Below are 15505 nucleotides of genomic sequence, written 5' to 3'. Positions count from 1 at the left end.
CATCTCAGTCAGCCGAACAATAGTTCGGCATCGCGAAGGATAAATCGCCACCAACATCGTCGCCCCACGGATTACACGGAGCGGACACACCTGCATCGCCACACGGTCACTTCATCAAGCCGGCATCGACCACGTCACGACCTGCATCGTTGGACCGGGGGCTTCATCATCTCTTTATCAACCTACTCCGGAGACTTCGGCATCGCTGGCCGACCAGCTCCGTCACGTTAGCTGGACCGAGGGCTTTGCCTCGGCGAGCCAACCTTTGCCAGCATCGCCATGCCGTTGCTTTATCGCCCATCAGGCGATAGGTGTGCGGATCGAGTCCCAATTTTGGGAATCACCTCTCTTCGGATTGCTACAACAAATAAGCCAGGTGCTATTAATCCTAGTATTTTTTGCTTGTTAGGGTTCATTTTTCCCAATGAATTATTACTTTGGTTTGTCCGTCATATGTACGCAGGTCTATCAAATGGTGGCCGCATTAACGACGGTCGCATGGTGGTTCGGTCAGTTTCCGTACATAGTCCGGCGAACGCCGCATCCGGAACTTGAACCGACCTGTGAATTCAGGTCTTGCCATGCCTTTACCGCATCACGCCGCCGCCCTGCATCGACATTGACTTCGGTGCCAGGCCATATTTCTTTTATTACTCACTTTGCATAAATTATTTGTTATGCAACGAATTTTTTTTATTACTATTACCTCCGGTTTGCACTATTTTTGTGCACACGAAAATGATCCATCCGGACTATATCCTTTGGCGTCACCTCGGCTGGACGGGGGGCTTCGTCAATACTTCATTACCCCATGTCGGGGACTTCGGCATCACCCTGCCGTCTTGCATTGACCGTGCTATGTCACCACTTCGGAGTGCTGAGCTCTTTGCTCCGCCACCTCGGGACCGGCTCGGGGATGGAACCTTGTCCCGCATCAAGCTCGGACCGCGTCATCAATACCGAACATATTAACCAGCTAAGTTGTCTTCATGCTCAAAGTTTTAAATTTTTAACTTGTGTTCGGCTCGGCCAAGCATTATACTTTTTTGGAAAAAAGTTGCTTGTAAAAATTTCCTTGTCCAAACTTTGTTTGTGACGCACAAATACAAATACCCCGTTTACTTGGGGGCTTCCTTCATGAAGCTTTTTCCTCTTGCATATGGTTATACTTGTACGGCTTCGTTCCTTGTTCGTGTATTACGCCACAATATGCACCATATTGACTTAAGCGATTTGCAAGCTGGGTTGCCTAGCTCCTGTGCTTACCCCTACGTTCCCGATTGTTCGGCTAGGGAGTAAAGGGAGCACCTCTGCGATTGTCACGATCGGGTCACCCGAGCCAGACCTCAGACTGGGTGAAGCCGAAAGCTAGCGCTCTCATTGTTTTGAATCATGGTCGGCACACAACGGAACTCATGAGTACAAAAAATCTATTGCACAAGTCTCATAATAACAATGAGCACCGAAGAAAGGTATCGGTGGAGGTACTATTTTCTTCGAAGATGCTTCTTACTCTTCGCAGTAATATAGCATAAGTTCCCTGAGCGCGCTTTGTCTGTTACAGCCTTATGGCCTGATTGTCTGGTTATCGGAAACACCGTCGATATTCTCGACAGATGGAGTACATAACACTTTTCGGTCCTTGACCAAAGAGGGAGAAGCCGACGGTCGGTTAAGACGCGTTTCAAGTTTGGTTGAACATAGATATGATATAAGTACTTCGGTACATGCAATCATTCTTTTACCCAAGTCACTTGGGGGCTCTTAAATTTATATGAGCCGTTTTATGATAAGTGTTCTTCTTCTTAGTCGTTGCAAAGTTTTTATTATTATTTATCACTCCTTTTTTCGACACAAGTGTGCGGTCACTAGCCGGGGAGCCTAATTTCTCTCTCAAAGCCGCTAGAGTTTAGTTTGCTAAACTGGCCTAGTAAGAAGTACTCCGCCTTCGGGATAGGAGGTTGAAGCCGTAGGCTGACCCGCTTGAAGTTTTGAGATAGGATGTGTCATGTTAAAGCACGGCAGAAGCACCTTTTTTTTCTAAAGTCCAATTTTCGGATTGGCACCGAACACTTGATCTAGTTCGGACATTAACCTTTTGAATAAGGTTTTTGGCTTTTCGAGCCCATGGCACTTTTAAACTATTTGTGTGTTTTCAGCACAAGTCTCGCAGTGCAACGCCGGACACCTTTAGAGATTCGGCGAAAACATTCTCGGATATTGCTATATATGCATCGGTTTCGAATTCTGTCTTCGGTCAATAGTTGGGTTGCCCGGCTCCTGCGCTTGCCTCCTATGTTCCGCTTTGTTCGGCTAGGTGTGCAAAGGGAGAACCACTGCGATTGTGCTTCCAGCTCACATGGTTAAGTACCTCAGTGGAGAAAGCCGAAAACTGACTCTCACAATAAGCGTAAACTGGTCGGCGATCCGATGACGGCGTTAAATGACGGGCCATTCATAACAATGGTCGAAGTGTTTACAGCTTGACCTCGAATGTCGCCGAACGCTACCGGGGGCTATTAACTGGCCTCCCAAACTAAATCCTCGATATTTTGCTCTTACATTGGAGCTGAGGTTTCATGATCATGCTTAGCATGACAACCCAAAGAAAGGAACCGATAGCGGGACTATTTTCTTTGGAAGACATTTCTTCTGTTAAACAGTAATATAACATGTCTCTCCGCGTACCTTTGTTTATAAAACCGTATGGCCAGATTGCCTTGTTTGTTGTAAATCTTTGCCCTCATAAAGGCTTTATAAAGTAGGACAAACACTCCTCAGCTATTGGCTGAGGAGATGAAAGCCGATGGTCGGTCAACAAAGTTTTGTACAATGCGGATCCTAGCATTAATGACGTAAAGTACTTGGATACATAGAGTTATTACACATAATTTGTGATTTTACTATGGATATCGATCCTTAATTCGGCCTCCCATGCCCGCATTCAGGCTCGGGGGCTACTGGGCTTCGGGCTTATTATTTACAAATATTAAAGGGGCACATCGATCACCTGATCTGGTGTTGCCACCCGACCAGTGTCTCGGGGGCTACTGCATTGCCTGTTCTATGCAGAAAATTTTAAGTGCAATACAGTTTCCGAGGAGATTTTGATCCTCAGGTTGATCGGCTGCACTCAACCTGAGTCTTGAGGACTGAGCACGCCGCTTTTTGTGTCCCAAAGTATTCTGCCGAGCTAGGACTTGATCCTCAGACCGATTTTGCAAATCAACCTGAGTCTCAGCAACTACGGGGATCAGCAGTCTTATGTCATCCTTCATGGGCATCTCGGGTTTTAGACCGATACCCACCTTGAGGGCTACTGTCTATGTATCTCGACAGAGAATAAATTGCACCAATCAAAAATATTGACAAAAATCGGCCCACATTCGGGGTGGTGCACCACCTCAGAAGCAGTCCGGCATAAAGCTCGGGCGCTAGTGGCTGGCTCCATAGAGGGCATTTCCGGTGTTAAGCTCGGCTAAACTCCTTCAAACCTCTTTGAACCAAGGTGATTTACGACACCTCGGATACAGTCCGGCGTTGGAGCTCGGATACATAGTCCGGCATTGGAGCTCGGATACAGTCCGGCGTTGGAGCTCGGATACTGCCCGGCATTGGAGCTCGGATACATAGTCCAGCTTAGAGCTGGGAAGCAGTCCGGCTTTGGTGCTCGGCTGCAAAAGATACCTCGAATGCAGTCCGGCGTTGGAGCTCGAACGCAAGAGGACACTGCCTCCCGGGAACAACTCCGAACCCGAGGTGTGGCATAAAAATAACAAGGCATTGATAAAGGCCGGAAACTTAAAGGGGCTCCTCGGGTACCCGACGTGTAAAGTCGTCGAATGCATTTCGGCGATCCTCAAGATAGAAGATGAGAAGATTTGTTGAACCAGTTTTGAAGACCGGCAACCGAAGATGAAGAACAGTTCGGAAGAATCAAGGAGCGTCCCTAACTTGAAGACCGGTTCAGGGGGCTACTGACGGTGTCCTGGACTAGGGGGTACTCAACGCGTCGTCTCCCGATCAGTTGGATTGGGCCGAGAACCCCCATGGCCGTATACTCATGGGCCAGTCCGGACAGCTGCCGCATACAAGGAAGAATCCACAAGACTTGGCGATCAAGACGAGGACTCCTCCCCCACCGGCGTATTCGGCTAGGACTCATGTTATCCTAGGCCTCTGGTGCATTATATAAACCGAGGCCAGGCTAGTCGATAGATATAGACAACAACAATCATACCATAGGCTAGCTTCTAGGGTTTAGCCTCTCTGATCTCGTGGTAGATCAACTCTTGTACTACCCATATCATCAATCTTAATCAAGCAGGAGTAGGGTTTTACCTCCATCGAGAGGGCCCGAACCTGGGTAAACATTGTGTCCCTTGCCTCCTGTTACCATTGATCCTAAGACGCACTGCTTGGGACCCCCTACCCGAGATCCGCCGGTTTTGACACCGACACCAGCCTTCCACTCGGAGGCTTAGCTGCAGTCCAAGTACTCGCCTAAGTTTTTGAAAATCCTACCGAGTGGTAACTCAGCCTTCCACTCGGAGGCTTAGCTGCAGTCCAAGTACTTGCCTAAGTTTTTTGAAAATCCTACCGAGTGGAAAGCCAGCCTTCCACTCGGAGGCTTAGCTGCAGTCCAAGTACTCGCCTAAGTTAAACAAAATCCTACCAAGTGGTAAGCCAGCCTTCCATTCGGAGGCTTAGCTGCAGCATTACGCTCGCCTAAGTTCAAATACAATGTGCGCTCTACAAGGAGGACGAGGTGCAGGCCGACTGCTACCCTCTCCTTCCGAGCTACGCCACAAATACAACATGCGCTCTGCAAGGAGGATGAGACGCAGGTCGACTGCTACCCTCTCCTTCCGAGCTACGCCACAAATACAATGTGCGCTCTGCAAGGAGGACGAGGTGCAGGTCGACTGCTACCTCCTTCTCCAGAGGTACGCCTTGAAAATCCTACCGAGTGAAGAGCAGACCTCCCACTCGGGGGCTTGGCTGTAGCCCAGTGCTCGCCTAAGTTCTTGAAAAACCTACCGAGTGGAGAGTAAACCTCCCACTCGGGGGCTTAGTTGCAGCCCAGTGCTCGCCTAAGTTTTTGAAAATCCTACCGAGTGGAGAGCAAACCTCCCACTCGGGGGCTTAGTTGCAGCCCAGTGCTCGCCTAAGTTTTTGAAAATCCTACCGAGTGGAGAGCAAACCTCCCACTCGGGGGCTTAGCTGCAGCCCAGTGCTCGCCTAAGCTTTTGAAAAATCCTACCGAGTGGAGAGCGGACCTCTCACTCGGAGGCTTAGCTGCAGTCCAGTGCTTGCCTAAGTTTTTGAAAATCCTACCGAGTGGAGAGCAGACCTCCCACTCGGGGGCTTACCTGCAGCCTAGTGCTCGCCTAAGTGTATCGGGGAACAAGTCGATTGCAATGAGCGCCTCGCTTTAGCCTGCAAAAGACACCTCAAACCAAATGCAAACATATTCAACGTCGAATCCAAGTTTGGATAACACCTAACGGAACCGAAAGTGCTCAGGCGCTAAGCCTGTTAAGGTTTGTTGGTTACAAAACTCACTCGGCATACCGAGGCAAATTTAAAGTATCAAGCTCAGAAGTTTTTTACCCCTCCTGTGGAGGGCTGGAAGGTGCAACAAACTCATCCAGGTCGATTCCATCTGCAATCCGAGTGGCAGCGGCGATGAAGGTCTCCATGAAAGATCGGAAATCATGCTTCTTGGTGTTAGCCACCCTAAGGGCCGCCAGCTTGTCCTCTTGTGCATCCTTGCAGTGAACGCGGACCAGAGACAGAGCAACATCCGCGCCACACCTGGCAGAAGACTTCTTCCACTCCTGCACTCGACTTGGGACCTCGTTCAGTCAAGTCATCAGAGACTCGAGGTTGTTCTGGAGCGTCTCTCTTGGCCAGAGTGTTGTGTCGATGCGAGAAGTTGCGACCTTCAGCTTTGCGAGATAGTCGACGATGGCAGCAACGTGAGATTCAAGCCGGAGCACATTCATGGCGACTTCATCTTTCACGGGAGAGTTGATGGGATCCAGGTTTATTTCCAGTCGACCAGTCTCCTCTTCAAAGTTCTGGCAAAATTCTGCAAGCACAACCACCGAGTCAAGACAACAGTCGGAGATCACAGTTAAAAATGTCTGTTTGATACAAAAGATTACCTTCAAGCATGAGGAATAGCTTCTTGGCGAGTCCACCCAGATAAGCCTCCAAATCTCTCTTCTTTCCCACCAACTCACTGGCCTTGTCATTCAGGGCAATCTTGTCACTTTTCAGTCGACTGACCTCCTTGTTGGCAGCATCAAGAGCAGCTTTCAGATTGGTTGTTTCTTCTTCAAGCTTGGTGACTGAAGCCAGCTTCTCATCTGCGAGCTTGGTATTCTCTAAAGCCGCTTTCTACATCTCAGCCAAGTCAAGGTCTTTCTTCTTCAGGGCATCCCTCACTTTGTCTGCAAAGTTACAGTGAGATCAGACTCTGAAACAAACGAGAGGCAAAGGCAGTCGTCGAAGGCCTCATCAAACATACCTTTAGCTTCCTCCTTTGCCTTCGTTAGGTTCTCTTGGGTCAGTTTCAGATCAAGCTCGAGATGGATGTGTTTGTTCTCCAACTCAGTATAAAGAGCCGCAAGGTCGCAGGATTTCTACGAAGAACCAATCGACAGATGTCAAAGACAATTCACTTCCGAATGACTAAGGAAAAATCATAGCGTTTCTAAGACTACGGCCGAATACAAACATTCGACCATAGTCTCGGGGACTACACCCAGTGGGTGCACTCAGCGTGCCCCCACTAGTTTCATCAGTTAGAGTTGACCAGTCGACCAACAACAACAAAAAACGGGAGGTGTTCTTCAGACTATAGTCGACTGCCAGCTAGGGATGGCAATTTTATCCATGGATCTGGATATCCATGGATACCCGACCCGGTTGGGCAAGGGTATGGAGCACATTTTCGCCCATGGGTCCATGGATATGGATACCCACGAATAGCCAGGTTGGGCATGGTTATAGTTTGTGCTCCATGGATATCCAATGGATACCCGTATGACATGTGGGGCCATATGCCAGTGATAGTAGAAAGAGCGAATCAATGGGAAATGGCAGGAAATATGCAACTTGTTCCATGAGCTACATGCTGGAGAATCAACCTCTGGTATGTCACACTTAAGGACTCATCGTATTACTTGTTGCCTACTTATGCATGTAGCTTATGTTGTCATTTGTGAGTGAATGATGATGAGTTAATTTGCTCTTTGGGAAGGCTTCATGCTGACTTTTCTATGCCCATGGAGCTCCATGGGTATGTGGGTATCCAGTGGCTTTGGGCATGGGCACAAGTTTTGCCCATGGATAATTTGGTGGATGGGCAGAGGGTAGGAAGATGGGTCATGGGTTGGATTTGGACCAGCTCCACCCGCCCCAAACCCGGCCCATTGCCATCCCTACTGCCAGCAGTCGACCACAGTCTCGGGGACTACACCCAGTGAGTGCACTCAGCGTGCCCCCACCGGTCTACGAATCTATTCGACCTAGTCGAGTAAGGAAAAAACTTAAGACATAAAGGCTATGGTCGACTGCCAGCAGTCCACCATAACCTTGGGGACTACACCCAGTGGGTGCACTCAGCGTGCCCCCACTAACCCGGAATTTCAATCGACACACCCAGTGGGTGTAGGACAAACTCTAGGAATTTTAGAAAGAAGAGTTTTCAGATATCATATCCTAACAGAACAGGCAGTGACCGACTGACCTGAACATTACTCTGAAGAGCTGAATTGGCGTCATAGGCTGCCTGGCTGGCTTCTCAGATTGCCTTCACTTGCTCCATCATGACCCCCGCTTGGCGTATTGCTTCTTTAGCAGCACTAGCTTGGTCTTCTGGGACGTGGTAGGTTGAGAAAAGTGAGGGTTGAGCAGCACTCGACGATGAAGGACGAGCACTCGTCAACGGCACCGCAAAGGTTACGGTAGGCCGAGTGACATTGTCTCCCTCCACGACCAATGTCTCGGGTGCTGGCGCGTCCTGAGTCGCCTTGCCAGCAGACGCTTTCTTGTTCCTTCTCTGCCTCAGTGGTTCCTCGTCGTCGTCGTCGGGAAGGTCGATAACGACGTTAGATGAAGCTACAGGAAAAGAATCAAAATTAGATACAAGAAGCCAATCGACTGAAGACGGAACTACAAGAGTCATACCAGGTTTCGAAGTAACAGCATCCTCCATCTCCTGATCTTCAGCTCTGACCGAGGTATCAGAAGTAGCAGCACTGCAGTTCCAGAAGTCAGTCGATTAGCTCATGAGTCGACCAAGAATAAGTTCATGTGGAACAGACAAACTCAAGCTACACCATTACCCTGAGATAGTGGGGATCACCATCTTCATCTTCGGCAAGACCTTCGCCGACTTCGACGGCGCCACTCAAGATTGCTTCGGAGCTTTCTCAGTCGGCACCGGAGAAGTAGTCCGAGGGCGCTTGGACGACTGCGTGACGGTTGCGACCCCCTTACCACGCTCGGCCGCGGGATCATGGACAAGCTTCGAGCGTCTTTCCGAGCGAGGAGGTACAACTTCCTCCTCCTCCTCCTCCTCTTCCTCCTCACCAGAGTCATCACCCTCATCATCGTCGTCAGCATCCGAATCCCACTCCTCCGGGCTTTCGCCCCCACTTCCTTCCTCCTCCTCAGTCGGCATTTGCGCTCCATTGGGCATCGAGTATAACTCAGTGGTGGCCTGTCAGACAACAAAACAAAACAAAGGTCAATCGACCAATTCGCAGCAAAGCGGAATGAATAAAGCAAGATTACAATTGGAGATAGGTGGTCACACCGTGTCCGGTGTGTAGGTACAGTCGAGTGGTGGGATCCTCCTAGCCCCTCGAGGGTTGTCCTTATTCCCTGTGATTGCGGTCACCCACCTCTCCAGTGTGGCGTCGTCGACCGCTTCTGGATGGACCCGAGTGGTGTCTTCGGTACCACAGTACAGCCACATCGGGTGGCCTCGGTACTGAAGCGGTTGGATGCGCCGTCTAAGGAAGACCTCCAGAAGATCCATACCCGTCACTCCGTCCCTAACGAGTTGGACTACGCGCTCCATCAACATTTTTACCTGAGCTTTCTCCTCAGGAAGCACCTTCAGAGAAGAGGGTTTGTCCACTCGGTCCATGGAGAACGGAGGGAGACCAGTCGACTGCCCTGGCGTCGACTCGTCTTGGCAGTAGAACCAAGTCGACTGCCACCCTCTAACCGACTCAGGAAGGGTCATGGCCGGGAAAGTACTCTTATTCCTCATCTGAATCCCAAGACCCCCGCACATTTGGATAACCTTAGTCCTCTCATCATCCGGACTCGCCTTTTTCACCGTCTGTGAGCGACAGGTGAATATGTGCTTAAAGAGACCCCAGTATGGTCGACAACCCAGGAAGTTCTCGCACATGGACACGAAAGCAGCAAGATAAGCAATGGAATTGGGAGTGAAATGGTGGAGTTGCGCCCCAAAGAAGTTCAGAAACCCTCGGAAGAAAACACTCGGCGGCAGAGAGAATCCACGGTCTACATGAGTGGCTAGGAGAACGCACTCACCCTCCTACGGCTGCGGTTGACACTCGGTCCCCGGAAGCCTTGCTGACCCGTGGGGGATCAGACCCTCATTGGCCAGGTCATTGAGATCCGTCTCGGTGATGGTCGAGCAGATCCAATCCCCTTGGACCCAACCTTTTGGCAGGCGGGACCTTGACGAAGATCCGCCCCGACTGGACGCTCTCCCCTTCGCTTTCCCCGTCGCCGTCGCCTTTTTCGCGCGCTCCAAGGCCGCCATCTTCTCCTTCACCATTGTCGCTGACGAAGCACGCGAGGAGTGGATAGGCGGAGGTGAGAGTAGGCACAGCGGGCGGAGGCAAAAGAGGGCAGAGAGGAGAATGAGAAGGCACTGTTCAAAAACCCTCGCCCGGCGCTTTATATAAGGACGCTCCCGAGTGGCTGACAAGTAGGCCCGGGCGGTCCTGTCACATCCCGAAACAGTCGCGCACGCATGATACGTGGCGAAAAAGGCAGCACGGAAATCGAGGCGTCCACGCCTTATCCCATCCGAGTACCGCAGTCCGCCCCACTTCGCGCGCTTCCCAAAATTCGGATCCCATAAAATCCGCTGACGGCAGATCAGTCTGTCAGACGATAGATTTCCTGCGATCCGTCGCTCGGAAGTTCACTAAGTTCAAAAGTTCACTCAACAGAAGAAAGGAATGGATCAAGGCGACTGAAAGAAAAGTTAATGCCAACGCCAAAAAAGAAAAATCGCTGATCCAGGATACGACATAATCAGAGCACGGGAAATAGGTCGGAGAAAATTATCAACTCCTTCCTCACTCGAACCTCGATCCATTCGGGGGCTAATGATGAAGTCATGTGCCTAGGGTAGGGTCATGGACCTATCTAAGATACCCTACCCAAGGACATCCTTAGAAGAAGCTACCTTCCAGTCAACCAAGAGGGACTTCACTCGACGAACTCAAGGACACTCGACGATGAAGATAGCCACTCGACCATGAAGCTAACCACTCGATGGCCAGGAGACCTAAAGTCACTCAGCACGCAACGGTCTGTCATCAAGTAGCTTTAATAGTCTTCATGGTTGTTTATGAGGGCGTTACCAGTAACCCCCCGTCTTAATGTACTTTAAACCCTGCATAACTAAGGGCCGGAGGGGTCTGGCGAACTCTATATAAGACACCCCCCTCCTCAGTGTAAAGGGTTCGCACCCCTGTAACTCATATACACAGAAACCAGTCGACCGCCTCCGGGCTCCGAGACGTAGGGCTATTACTTCCTCCGAGAAGGGCCTGAACTCGTAAAACACTCGTGTGTACAACTACTCCATAGCTAGGATCTTGCCTCTCCATACCTACCCCCCATTCTACTGTCAGACTTAGAACCACGACATCGCCCGCCTCATAGTCATCTGCGGCGGGGCAAAACTTCAGCGTGTCCCCCTCATTGGCAAACAGCTCGTCATGTGCCATGTCCGCCTCGTGGATGTAGCAGAGGTTGGCCTCGACCTCGAGCTCCGACTGGATGGACTCTAAGGATGCATGTTCCTCCTCTACCTCCTCTGCTTGGGCGATCTTGAACCCCGCCAACGCATCCTCCATGGAGAGTTTAGCCTGCTTCAACGTTGTATCTGCATCGCCCTCCTCTTCGTCCCACGGCTTCCAACTCCTACATCTCCACGTCTGGCGCCGCCTCCTACTCCGGCGCGTCCTCCTGCTCCTCCTCCGGAGAGATCAGAGGCAAACCGGTTGCAATCTGAGCGCGCGCCGTGCCTAGATGACCTCCATCTCCTGCCGACGCTATGGGGTCAACTTCTTGTAGTAGGTAACCTTTTGGCGGACCATGGCTACCAACGAACGGCAAGCTCAGAGCTTAAAACATGGCGTGAATGGGTTACTAGCCATGTTTTAAGCTCTGAGCTCATCATGGCTACATGGGCGCCGCAGGGGCCAAACCCTGCTATTTAAGTAGGACGGTGAACCTGAACCCTAGTAGCCCCCATTTCCACCCCTCCCCTGTCAGCACCCCCACCGCTCACACAATATATTTTTTGCAAAACTGTCAAACAACCTGAGGAACGTCAGATCTTTATCCTGCGATCGCGATTGAGTCTCCCGCATGTACTTTGGTTCTGCGCGGTCACGATCAAGGAGCAGTCCCCCAACACACAAACGGCCCCGCTGGTCCCTGCTGGCTACACTGCCTGCATGTTGTGCTCACTAAAAAAATTTGGCACATAAAAATTGAACGCCGCATGAGAACTAGGCATCAACCTAGTGGCAAGGATGTGCAGTGGCGCACTCTGCGGCTAGAGTTCGACTCCCGTCGGGTGCGAATTTCTGGTTCTTCCCTCGGATGGGATGCTTAATATATTCTGGGTGCTAGTGCCCTTCATTTTTTTTATTGTACGCCACATGCATCAAAGTTTTTTAATTGCTAAAAACTACATGGCCGGGAGCTTACCAGGATTCTAACCTGGACAGCACGGCGCCAGGTTGGCCTGAAATCTGATGTTACCCCGGCGTGATGTGTGAAAGACGTGCAGGTGCCCCGAGGCTTTGAACAAAGACTAGCAAAATGGTCCGTGTGTTGTAACGAGAAAAAAGAAAATCATAATCTTCAATGCCCATGACTATATTTTTCTACATCACCGAGATATACTATCACTCTTATTTTTTTTATTGTACGCCACATGCATCATAGCTTTTTAATTGCTAAAAACTACATGGCCGGGAGCTTACCAGGATTCTAACCTAGACAGCACGGCGCCAGGTTGGCCTGAAATCTGATGTTACCCCGGCGTGATGTGTGAAAGACGTGCAGGTGCCCCGAGGCTTTGAATAAAGACTAGCAAAATAACCCGTGTGTTGCAACGAAAGAGAAAAAAATCATAATCTCCAATGCCCATGACCATATTTTTCTACATCACCGAGATACACTATCACTCTCATTTTCGTGAAATCGTGAACAATTTTCTCAAATCATGAACATTTTTCAAATTCATAAACAATTTTACAGATTTTCAAACATTTTCTCAAATCATGAACATTTTTTTAATTCATAAAAATTTATACTGTTTGCAATTTTTTAATATTTTCTTGAATAGACGAACATTTCTAGAATTGAAGAACATTTTTTGGAAAATTGGTGGTACAATTTTTGAAATTCACATACATTTTCTTGATTTAACAAACATTTTTTGAAATGCATGATCATTTTTTGAATCAGCGAACATTTTGTGAATCAATAAACTATTTTGTAAGTCACAAACAATTTTGAATTTTTATCATATATTTCAATTCATGAACATTTTTTGGATTGGCGAAATTTTGTTCAATTTTATTAACATTTTTCAATACAAAAACTTTTTTAAAAAATCATGAGCATTTTTTGATTTTCTGAACATCTCTTTTCAAAATGGCAAACATTTTTGAATATGCGAACATTTTCTGAATCCACAAACATTGAATTATTAAACATTTTACTTAAAAATATTCAGTTTATTATTTTTTGGAAGTTTTTTGTAGTCCAGAATGATTTAAAGTTGAAGAAATCGAAGATGGAAAAGGAAAACGGAAAATAAAAATAAAATATAAAAAATAGGCCACCCGGACATATGCCGACCCAAACAGGCGCACTGTGTCTTCTCACAGCGCGTAGAGCGCAGTATAGAAGATTCCTACTGCATGGGCCGGTCCAGATGAGGATTCCCCTGTGAAAACGTTTTTTCTATCGCTTGTGGCATCGGTGGGTAACATTTTGCAACTTCGGAGATTTTGATGACATACAACTAGAAGCAATAGCCTCATTATTATTAGTTAGGAATATAATATAGAAATATAATATAGCAGAGATTGCTTCTGTCCATTCACCGTCATTAAACTATAAACATGATTTACCCCCACTGCCACATTATTATTAAGTGGCAAAACCGATTCGTTTTCTCATTAAACTCGCCGCCCATCACATTTGGTTCATTAGACAGCTATCACATGATGAAGTAAAGTGCACAAGCGTCCTACTAGCCCGAGTCTTAATCTACTATCTAGGAGACCTGAGTTCGATCTCTACTTTCTTCCTTCTTTTCTCCCTTTCTCCTTGATTCCAGGTGGCGTTTAAAAAATCTCTTTTTTGGCAGATTCAAGTATTTTTCAAAAAAAAACATATCTTTTAAAACCTAACTTTAAATTTAAAATGTTATATATGAAAATCGCTCGAAAAAATGTGTAGATTCCAAATATGATATTATCTTGCATGTTGATTAATTATAAAATTATGTTTATGTTGCACCCTTAATTAATACTACTTATTTTTATATGGGGTATATTCCAAATTTGATATTATCTTGCATGTTAATTATTTCTAGAATTATGTTTATATTGCATCCTTAATTAATACTTTTCTTTATATGGGGTATTTTGAAAATGCATATTCTTACAGGTCGATTGTTCTCGGTGGAGATATTTTACTGTTTGTAACGACATTAAGTCTTGAATTGGATTACAGTTGCAAACACATATATCAACAAGACAAAAACAAGCTCTTATGCACATCCTTCGTTGAGTACTAAAGTGTGCTTTGCTATTTCCAGCCTAATGCACTGTTTGTTGAGTATCACTAAGGAGGACGTAGCAAAGACGTGAATTGATACTGGAAACTAGGTAGATATTTTTGTTGTCTAATAAACTGGACACAACTTATGTATACTTAAAAAACCGTCCAACCCTTTATGTTTGTGCACAACACCACTTATCATGTTGTTTCTTGTATGGCACCGCGAAAGATTTCAAGTGATTTGTTGATGTCATCGAGTGTGTGTATGAGAGACTTTTTTTTCTTCCGTTGCAACGAACGGGCATGTTTACTAGTTAGGTATAAAGATCTTAACCATCTGACTCCCATGAAATGTTCTGCTGAAGAGATGGCCGCTTACAGCGAACCCTGGGTGGAGGACTGTCATCACATGTGGTCCCTCCTTCGGGATCTCCGCCAACAAGCCGGTATGCCATGGGTTGTGGTTGGAGACTTCAACGAGGCGATGTGGAGTTTTGAACACTTCTCTGAATCGCCCAGGTCGGCAGGTCAGATGATCGACCTTTGTGATGTTCTGGAAGTTTGTGGTTTGGGTGGTCTTGGTTTTGCAGGCCTACCTTATACTTATGATAATCGCCGAAGTGGCCGGGCTAATGTTAAAGTCCGGTTGGACCGTGCTGTTGCCAACAACGCTTGGCGTGACTTGTTCGCTAGCGCCAAGGTGGAGCACATTGTGGCACCCAGCTCGGATCACCTAGCTATTTTGCTACGGTGTCTACTTGAGGACCCTCTACCGGCGACCACCAGGAAATGCTGCCAATATGAGGTAATGTGGGAGAGATATCCCACTCTCCCAAAGGTAATAATGAATACATGGACTGAGTTGGGTTCCATTCTTAATTTGGGAGATATTGCTACTGGTCTTGGAAATATGATGAAAATATTACAAGCTTGGAGTCGTAAAAAATTCGGTAATGTTATCAAGGAAATTAATAAATCTCGTTCTTGTTTGGAGAAGCTTATGTCTATGAATGCAGATAGGAAAGAAATTTGTGAGGCCACCGACAGGATGAATGAACTGATGTACCGAGAGGGAAATGCTTTGGATGCAACGATCCCGAATTGCATGGCTGCGGGAAGGGGACCGCAATACACGGTTCTTCCATTGAAAAGCGGTGTGGCGTGCTCGGAAAAATTGTATCAAGTCTTTGGTTGATGCTGGAGGGGTGGCGCACAAGGATCACGTTTCTATGGCTGCTATGGCCACGTCCTACTTCTCTAAATTGTTTACGGTTGACCCAACACTTTGTGCAGACCCGGTGATTGAGTTAATTAATAGGTGTGTTACTGATCATATGAATGTTGGCTTGTGTGCAGAGTTTACGGATCAAGAAATTGCTGATGCACTTTTTCAGATTGGTCCATT

This window comes from Triticum dicoccoides, chromosome 2B (assembly GCF_002162155.2).
Source record: "Triticum dicoccoides isolate Atlit2015 ecotype Zavitan chromosome 2B, WEW_v2.0, whole genome shotgun sequence".
NCBI classification, from domain to species: Eukaryota; Viridiplantae; Streptophyta; class Magnoliopsida; order Poales; family Poaceae; genus Triticum; species Triticum dicoccoides.
Note: the sequence above shows the minus strand (reverse complement) of the source record.